Genomic DNA, 8,003 nt, shown 5'->3' with positions numbered 1-8,003 from the left:
TACACTTCATCTGCCTGTCTTCTTACCCTGATGCACTGATTAACAATATCCTTCCAGTTTTTAATAATGCGTTGGACAGTTCTTAACCCAATTTCAGTAGTTTTTACAATCTCCTTAGATGTTTTCTCTGCTTGATACATGCCAATGATTTGACACTAACATCTTTTCCACGACAACAAGATGTGTCTTTAGACATGGTTGTTTAAGAAATGAGAAGCTACTCATTGCATCAGTTGGGGTTAAATAACTTGTTGCCAGCTGAAAGATAATCACTCATGCAGTAATTATCCAATTACAGGCTCGTACCTATTTGCTTAGTTAAATCCAGGTGGCGCCTTTTTTTTTGGCCAGGTAGTGTATGTAGGGAATATTGATGGACATAAAGTAAAGATGTGTGGGTGAATTGGATAGTTAAGAGAATTGGAAGGAGATAATGAAATCCTAATGTGGAAGAGATGGAAAAGAGATAGAGTTAAATGGAGAAAACGACAAAACATAATATAACACAGCTGAAGATAAAGAAGAAGAGATGGACAGGATAAGAGACGAGCATGGTGTGTGGAGATGAAAAAGGCAAGTGGATGGAGAGGTGGAGGTTTAATGGGAGAGAAAAGAGGAGGACAAACAAAGAGAGAAAGTATCGACCCTGCTAAAGCTGCTCTAATGCTGCAGTCTCCACAACTCACACATCTCTGCGTGTGTGTGTGTGTGCCGTCTTTCTGAGGACCAGTTTGAGTTTTACACCTTTGGTCCTCAGTTCATTACACGGTTGTTCGAGGTATAACACTTGGTTTTAGGTAAAGGTTTCAGTTTTAAGAATGCATTAAGTCAATGAATGTCCTCACTAAGATAGCTGTACAAACGTGTGTGTGTGTGTCTGACGTCACTCCCGTCTGTCTGTAAACACTGTTAGCCCTGTTAGACACGAGCACACACACACACACATGCAAAGAGCGTAACACACCTCTTATCTGTGCGTCCCCCTCTCTCCGTCCTCTCCATCTTTTGTCCTCTCCCTTTTGTTTAAACATCCCTCTCAGTCTGCGGGACATCAGCCGTATCATTTCATCGACACACACACAGAGATGTGCTCCATTGCAATGCGCCACTAGACTCACGCTGCAGCGTTCCAGGAAGGCCTCCAAAGTTTGTTGATGCCTTTCTTTCCATTTCCATTACGGCCGCAGCTACCTTCCACTGCGACAACCTTGAGGTGAACACAAATACTCTGCTCGCACTTAATCCACCAGGAGAGTGTTCTTCCATGGATCGATTGGCCAAATCAGCAAAAGTTCAACGTGGTTCTTGGCTCAATGTTTTGTTTTGTTTTTTGCTAGCGTCCTCTGAGGTCTTCACTCACATTAAATAGTTGACCACATTGTTTTTTCTTTGGTTCATGCAGGGCTGCTGTGTGGTAGTGGCTTAAGCTGGAGACACTTTAGATTGTGTGCCTTTGTCTACATACTGTGTGGTTGTCTAGACTAAGTGAACTTTTTTTTTTTTGTCACCAGAGAACTATGAGTTTTGGAAATGTTCCAAAGACTGGATAAATGATTGAACTGGATGTTTTTAAAGAGGACAAACATTTAATTTTACAATGAAAAAAGCAAATAAAAATAATATAAAGTTATTAAACTTTCGTGTCATGGATTGTGTTTTTGTCTGTGCATACCATAGACTGTATATAAATATGGACAACACATTCCAACACAATGCATTGGTCAAACTGACGCTATTTTCCCGGGGATACATGCGGCGCTATCTTGCGACTTTGGAGCCAGAGTCTGATCAGTACGGTCCGAGAGTGGAGTCACGTGGAGGCGCGATATCGATGCCCCGCCCACACTTCCTCCAGACTCACTCACGTTTTCGTTTAATTAATACTACGCTCTGCTCTACCTCCACCAGTTACAAGGAACTGTTGGATTATACGCTGTACTTGTTTCTCGCGGTCCTATAGGACCACTTCATGGAGCGATTGGTGTGTCGTCGTCATGATGTCACATCCTGTTTCTATAGCATCAAATAACGAAATGACACCTGAGAAAATGGACATCTGAGTACGCATCAGTATTATATTGATTACCTAAAATGACAGAAACCATCCTTGAAAAAAATTATTTGATGTGTATTTTAGTGTTTTAATTTGACCCAAGCCCCATCCACTAACATGGAGTGGGTGGAGCTTATGACCTATACTGCAGCCAGCCACCAGGGGGAGCTCTACTTGCTTTGGCTTCACTTTTAGAGGAGCAGTTCCGCTGTCCATCTTTATACAGTCTATGGTGCACACTTGGGATTTTGAAAGCTCTTTACTAGAAGTACCCAGATGGCGTAACGGCCTAGAAGTTTCTTCCTCAATGAACGCCATCTTGGCTACATGGAAGGAGAGGAAGGACCAGTTTTCCAACTTAAATTGTGGCCAAGAAGCTGCAGCTGTTGCTTTGGCAACAATGAACACCACAGCATACAAATGTTGAGTTACACACATCTAAACAAAGTACTAGTTCTAGAAGCTGATGGCTTAGTTTAGCCGTCGGTAATGATTCGGCACAGAAATATGTGACAGCTAAGTTTAGCCCTGTAGATCAGCAGGTGCTATAATTATTTCCAGTGACACACAACCTGGTACATTTTGCCATGACGCAATGATGGCAATTCAAGAATTATTAAATCATTTTTCTTGTATTATTCATCAGAAGAAAATAACGGACTGCTTATGATTCATCAGTGGTGTTAATGAAGGGATGAAGCAGCAGAATGTCACATCACTGAACGTCACTATTTAAACTATTAACAGACTAACAGACGGCACCAGGAAGAAGACGGTAAGTAGCCAAACAGAAAAGTTCAGTATTTCTACTTTACTGTGAAGCAACAGATATTCCAGGAAACAATTGTCTAATCGCCATGACAACCAACAAAGGAGAGATTGGCAGGAGGCGTTTTTGCTGATGCAAATGAGCTCTTGACTCTGGGAAAACAAAAGCGAGCACCCACACCCACAAAAACGCACCAGCATGAAATACAAACCCTCCATAAACCATGGAGGTACCTTTCTAAATGCGATGGAGAGTGGACAGATGCGTAGGTGTGACTCAGCCCACTGTCACCTTCACTTGCTCATGAGTCATCCCTCTAATTAAGAAACCCGAATCGACACCTCTAATCTCCAGAGCAATTATCCAATTAGAGCCCGAAGGCTGCCGTTTCTTGCAGTTAAATCCATTTGTCCGGCTAACGCCAGTAAAATGACCTTGATCTCGGTGTCAGGATAAAGTGTCAATCTAATTGCATACAGGACATCATGCGTCTCCAGTATCAGTTGGCTATTTTCAGCTTTTTACCCCTTTTAGGATTGTTGTTTTGGTCTGCGTCTGCTGGGGGCTGATATAAATTACTTTAGATAACATGTTAGCAGCATCAGAAACCAATCATGAGGTTTGTTTTGAAGTATTTTCCTCCTTTCATGCATCCTGGAGTAGCCAGACTCAGCTCCTATCAGAATAGAAGTCTGGTAACATGCCATTTTATTGTGTGAAATAAATACAGAGCATATATTATAGTATCTTAAGTGTTTATATTGTCTTGTCTATACTGTCTTATTGTATTTAAGTCTCATTTTTTTCTTTTATATATTATATAATTCTGTTTTTGTATTTTTATACTGTGGTTTATTAGAGTAGCTGTGAGGAACCCAATTTCCCCCTGAGGATTAATGAATGTATTTCTGATTCCGATTTAGTTATAGGGCATGTTTCAACCAATACAGAGAAAAACAAAACCTCCACTGCGCTCAGATGTTACTCTTCTCTCCATCACATAAAGCCCACTCAAACTACTTGACCAGCCTGGTAGATCAGTTCCCACACATCACCATTAACCTGATGAGTTAAGTGCGGTTTATGCCTCTGCGGGACACAGACGCCGTAAAATACAGACGTAGCCTATGCCAATGCGAGTCATTCATACTTGTGCCTTGTCAGTCTGGCTCGCTCTGTAACAACACCACTCAAGTGCTTGTATTTTGTTTCTACTTCCTGCTTCACTTTCAACAACGGCGACTGAAACTTTCCGAAGACGAGTCGTACAAATGTTCGCGTCTCTGAACCTCCTCAGTTAACCTGTCCTCGATGTGTTCCATCTTTATTGATCCAAAACAATCAATTTGAAAATTGCGGAGATGGAGAAGCAGCCGGAAACACTAAACCGGAAACACTCCTAATCACAGCTCTTGCAGTCTGCGTCGCCGCGACACGTAGTTACATTTCTGGGGAAGTGCACATCAGGCTACAGTGTGCGACGTCAAATTGACGCGCATTGCTGTGACAAATCTGATTCTGAAATATGCTGATTCAAAAGTTACCTGGTTTCTCTTACCTCTCACCTCTCTACGCAGTGTACAGCCTCTAGTTATGCATGTGTTTTACAGACGTTGTCATACGCAGATGAAAAAATAGCATATTTAATCTTTTATTCATTTGAAGTTAATTAGCTTATTGAGGTCAACTTGAACATATCAGAGTCAAGAGGCTCTTCATAGTATTACCAGTAAAATTAAATCATTCTTCAGTCTATAAAGCAACATCCAGACTGAACCTAGTGCAATCCCTTTAAGTGATTTAAAAAAAAGTGGATCTGAATTTCAATCAAACGCTGATTTGATGGCTGGCTTGGAGTTCAACATGAGAAACAACGAAGAAGCACCAACTAGAGAGAGAGGAAAAACAGAAAATGGCTGCGTATAAAACCTGGTTTCGCTCAACTACAGAGAAGCTCTTTGTCCAATCTTTTCTGAAGCCGGGGCAAAGCTGAGGGCTGACAAGAGCCCAATCACAAACAGAAGTAGTCTAACCATCTCTGGCTGTCCCACACATGTTTTTTGACACTGCCTCCAAGTGGCGAAGGACAGATTCATCACGTCCGCGCCGATGCAGCCCGTTTAAACTCTCCTCACGGAAACTGTCTTAGTTCACATGAGCGCAGAGTTATGTTGGAGTGTAATGTGAATGCAGTGAGCGTCGATCCTCCTTTAACGTTGTCTCTGCCGCCATAGCGGCTAATCACAGTGATTACCTAACCACACAGGCTCTTAAGTGCTGCTTATCAGAACTCCTCTGGAGAGCAATTACACCATCGCTGCTATCTCTTTCACAGTCGGCCTCCTCTGAAGCTCCTTTTTTTATCCTCCTGTCGTCAGCCATCCATCCATCATCTGTTATCTTTTTCCACCTCTCCCCTCTGCCCCCTTCTTTTGTCTCCATTCTGTCGTTTAAATTCACTGTCTCCTGTCTTCTCTTCTCTCTTGCCAGTTGTTCTTCTCGTCTTATCTCCTATCTTTGACTCACTTTTCCTAATCCAATTGTTCTAATCCGTTTATTAGATGGTGTAGTTCACAAGATGAGTGAAGACTCTGACCTGCTGCAGGGGCTATTTGAAAAGTCATTAGTATACATATGTCTGTACCATGCTGATGTGAAGCAAGATAATGGATGTAAAACTGCTTAGAGAACTAAAACGTCTGGTTTAGTCTATATAATGGTACTCTTTGATAACAACAAACAGTCATGCACTGCACTAAGAGAACCGATCAAACAGAGAACTGTTCTGGAGGATAAGCTGTGCTTGTCTTCCAAACTTCACCCAAGGGTTGAACACGTTCCTCTAAAGGTCACACTGCCGTCTGACTTCTTAGGGAGGAGGGGGAGATCTATCCATCTGGGCCGGGGGCAAAGAAGAGGGAGGAAGAGGTGGTGTACACACGAGCATAACGTAGAACCGGCAGGTAAGTAAAGCTGGGGCTCTTAGCTAACCACAGTCCTCCTCCCGCCGTCAAGGTCGGCGATAAACGGCGCAGATTGGCTTTCCAAAGAGGTTGGAAACACGTCAACGCAAGAGATTTAGGAAAAAGGAGAGCCGAGAAAAATAAAAAAAGGGTAGATGGGTTCGTAAATTAATTTAGGTTGAGACTGGATGTTTTTTTCTGTACGTGTATTTTAAGTTCAAAGCTGATAAATCTGAACCAGAGAAGGAGGAAAGGATGAAGCAAAAAGAAAGAAGGAAAGTGGGTGAAAAGAGAGTGTGAGGGTGTGGACGCGGAGGCGAGAAAGAAAATGAGTATTGATTTTAATATTACGCCGGCTGGAGTAGAAAAGAGGAATTCTGAAGGAGGCGCGGAGGATTCATTGTGTTGACGTGTTACTAGAAAGTCCATTAACGTCTGCTGGAACGTTTCCCTGCAGCTCCATGAATCACAATGCTTCCTGAGAGATCGGCGTCTCTTTGAGTCACTCGTCTGCTCAGCTGCTTAACAAAGACTTTACAAGTGGAGTATTCAGAACTGGAGCTCTTCACTTTTTCATTTTCAAACTAAAAAATGTCTGAGGCGACACAATCCTTCACGATGAATAGTAACCCATGATTTTGGTTTCATACTTAAAGCTGCTCCTTTCCAGACGTCGGCATTAAATAAAACTAATGATAGTAAAGAAAATATACTTCAAATCCAACAAACTTTCTCACAAATCCATATCTTTCAATTCAAAATCTCTCTGACAGCCGGTAGAGAAAGTACTTAATCAGCTTGTAAACCTCCAGCTTCCTTCCCGTCACAGTTTTATTAATCATCAGCTTCTGATGAAAAAAAAAGGAGGAACATCAAATATTAATCCACTAACTTCTCAGGAAGAGGCGATGTTGTCTGACCTTTTTGTTTTTCAGACCTCAAACTCACAGACCGAAGCTCGAGAACTCAACTCTTATTGGCAGAAGCAAAGATTTAAGATGAACAGGTGCCTTTCGCAAACTGACTAAATGGCAAGATTTCAACTACACGTGGGCGATAAATGAGCGGGCAAGTCTTTAGAGTTCGTCGGCTGAATGCGGAACGATGCCAGCTTGGTTAACAGTGAACCACACAACTTCCATCTCTCGCTCGTGCAAAGAAAACGGCGCGTGGTCCATGCACAGAGCAGTGCACAGCTGGAGGGGTTCAATGACAGGAAAAAAACCCCAGCAGATTTCATTGTTGGCTCTCATGATTTATTAATTGTCTGCAGTCAATACCCCTGGAGCTGCTGCAGAGCAGGGACACGGGAGCCGGCTGTACTGTAAAGATCAGCCTGTTTTCCATTCGCTAATGCAGTTTGAGTTTGCTTTTGCAACAAGTTAATGGGAGCAAATGGGTGAGAAATGGGAGTGAGATCAGATCAGAGAGCAGAGGAGATGAGATGAGCTCCCTGATTACATCTGTTTTCCTGGATGTCTAAAATAAATCAATCAGGCAGTTTGTCTGTACAGTAAGAGCTTCAGGTTCACTTACAATGGCAATGCATGGTAATGATAGATAGATAGATAGATAGATAGATAGATAGATAGATGAGTGCAGAGACGTGGAGCCTCTGAGCTAAAGCGTCCCAAACAGCTGAGTTGTACTTTCCAGTAGCAGGTGACAGTTTCACAGTTGAAGGACAGAGAGAGCAAAGCAGGCAGTTAAAGACACGGATCATTAAACGCTTCACGCTTTTTTTCTCTTGTCTTTTTACTCACACACTCAGGCTCTCCGGGTCTCCTGCCGCCTCAGAAACAGATCCACGTATCCAGAAATAAAGAGCGTTTAATTCATTCAGCCTCCGCGGCGAAAACGCGTCGAGACGGTCAGAGCGAGAAACGGAGTGGTGAGAGCGACCACAGCCGGTGGACTGAGAGAGAGAGAGAGACAGAGACAGAGACAGAGGGAGAGAGAGAGAGAGAGACAGAGAGAGAGAGAGAGAGAGAGAGAGAGAGAGTCATCAATTCATGCAGAATTCCGCCCCTTCTCGTCACCCTCCACTAAAACTCTTTCAATCTGTTCTCGCCTTCATGCTGGGACGCACCATCAGGACATATTTTGTCTCCATATTTTGCAGCGAACCCCCCCCCCCCCCCAAAAAAATAAAATAAAAAAAAATAAAAAATACTACGATGGTCCTGCAGTGCCCCTTCTATTTACCCTATGACAGGTT

The 8,003-nt window shown here is 42.8% G+C and overlaps 1 protein-coding gene across 1 annotated transcript in view; it reads right to left on the bottom strand.

The window, feature by feature from the left end:
• Positions 1 to 7,650, bottom strand: part of gpr4 (G protein-coupled receptor 4) — a 44,760-nt gene extending 37,110 nt beyond the window's left edge. The window contains exon 1 of the mRNA XM_084558997.1: positions 7,549 to 7,650. The gene's annotated coding sequence lies outside the window, so the exon portion shown is untranslated. The remainder of the gene's footprint in view (positions 1 to 7,548) is intronic.
• Positions 7,651 to 8,003: the final 353 nt, after the last annotated feature.

This window comes from Chelon labrosus, assembly GCF_963514085.1.
Source record: "Chelon labrosus genome assembly, chromosome: 13".
NCBI classification, from domain to species: Eukaryota; Metazoa; Chordata; class Actinopteri; order Mugiliformes; family Mugilidae; genus Chelon; species Chelon labrosus.
The sequence above is the reverse complement of the archived record's forward strand: the minus strand, read 5'-3'. Positions and strand labels throughout refer to the sequence as shown.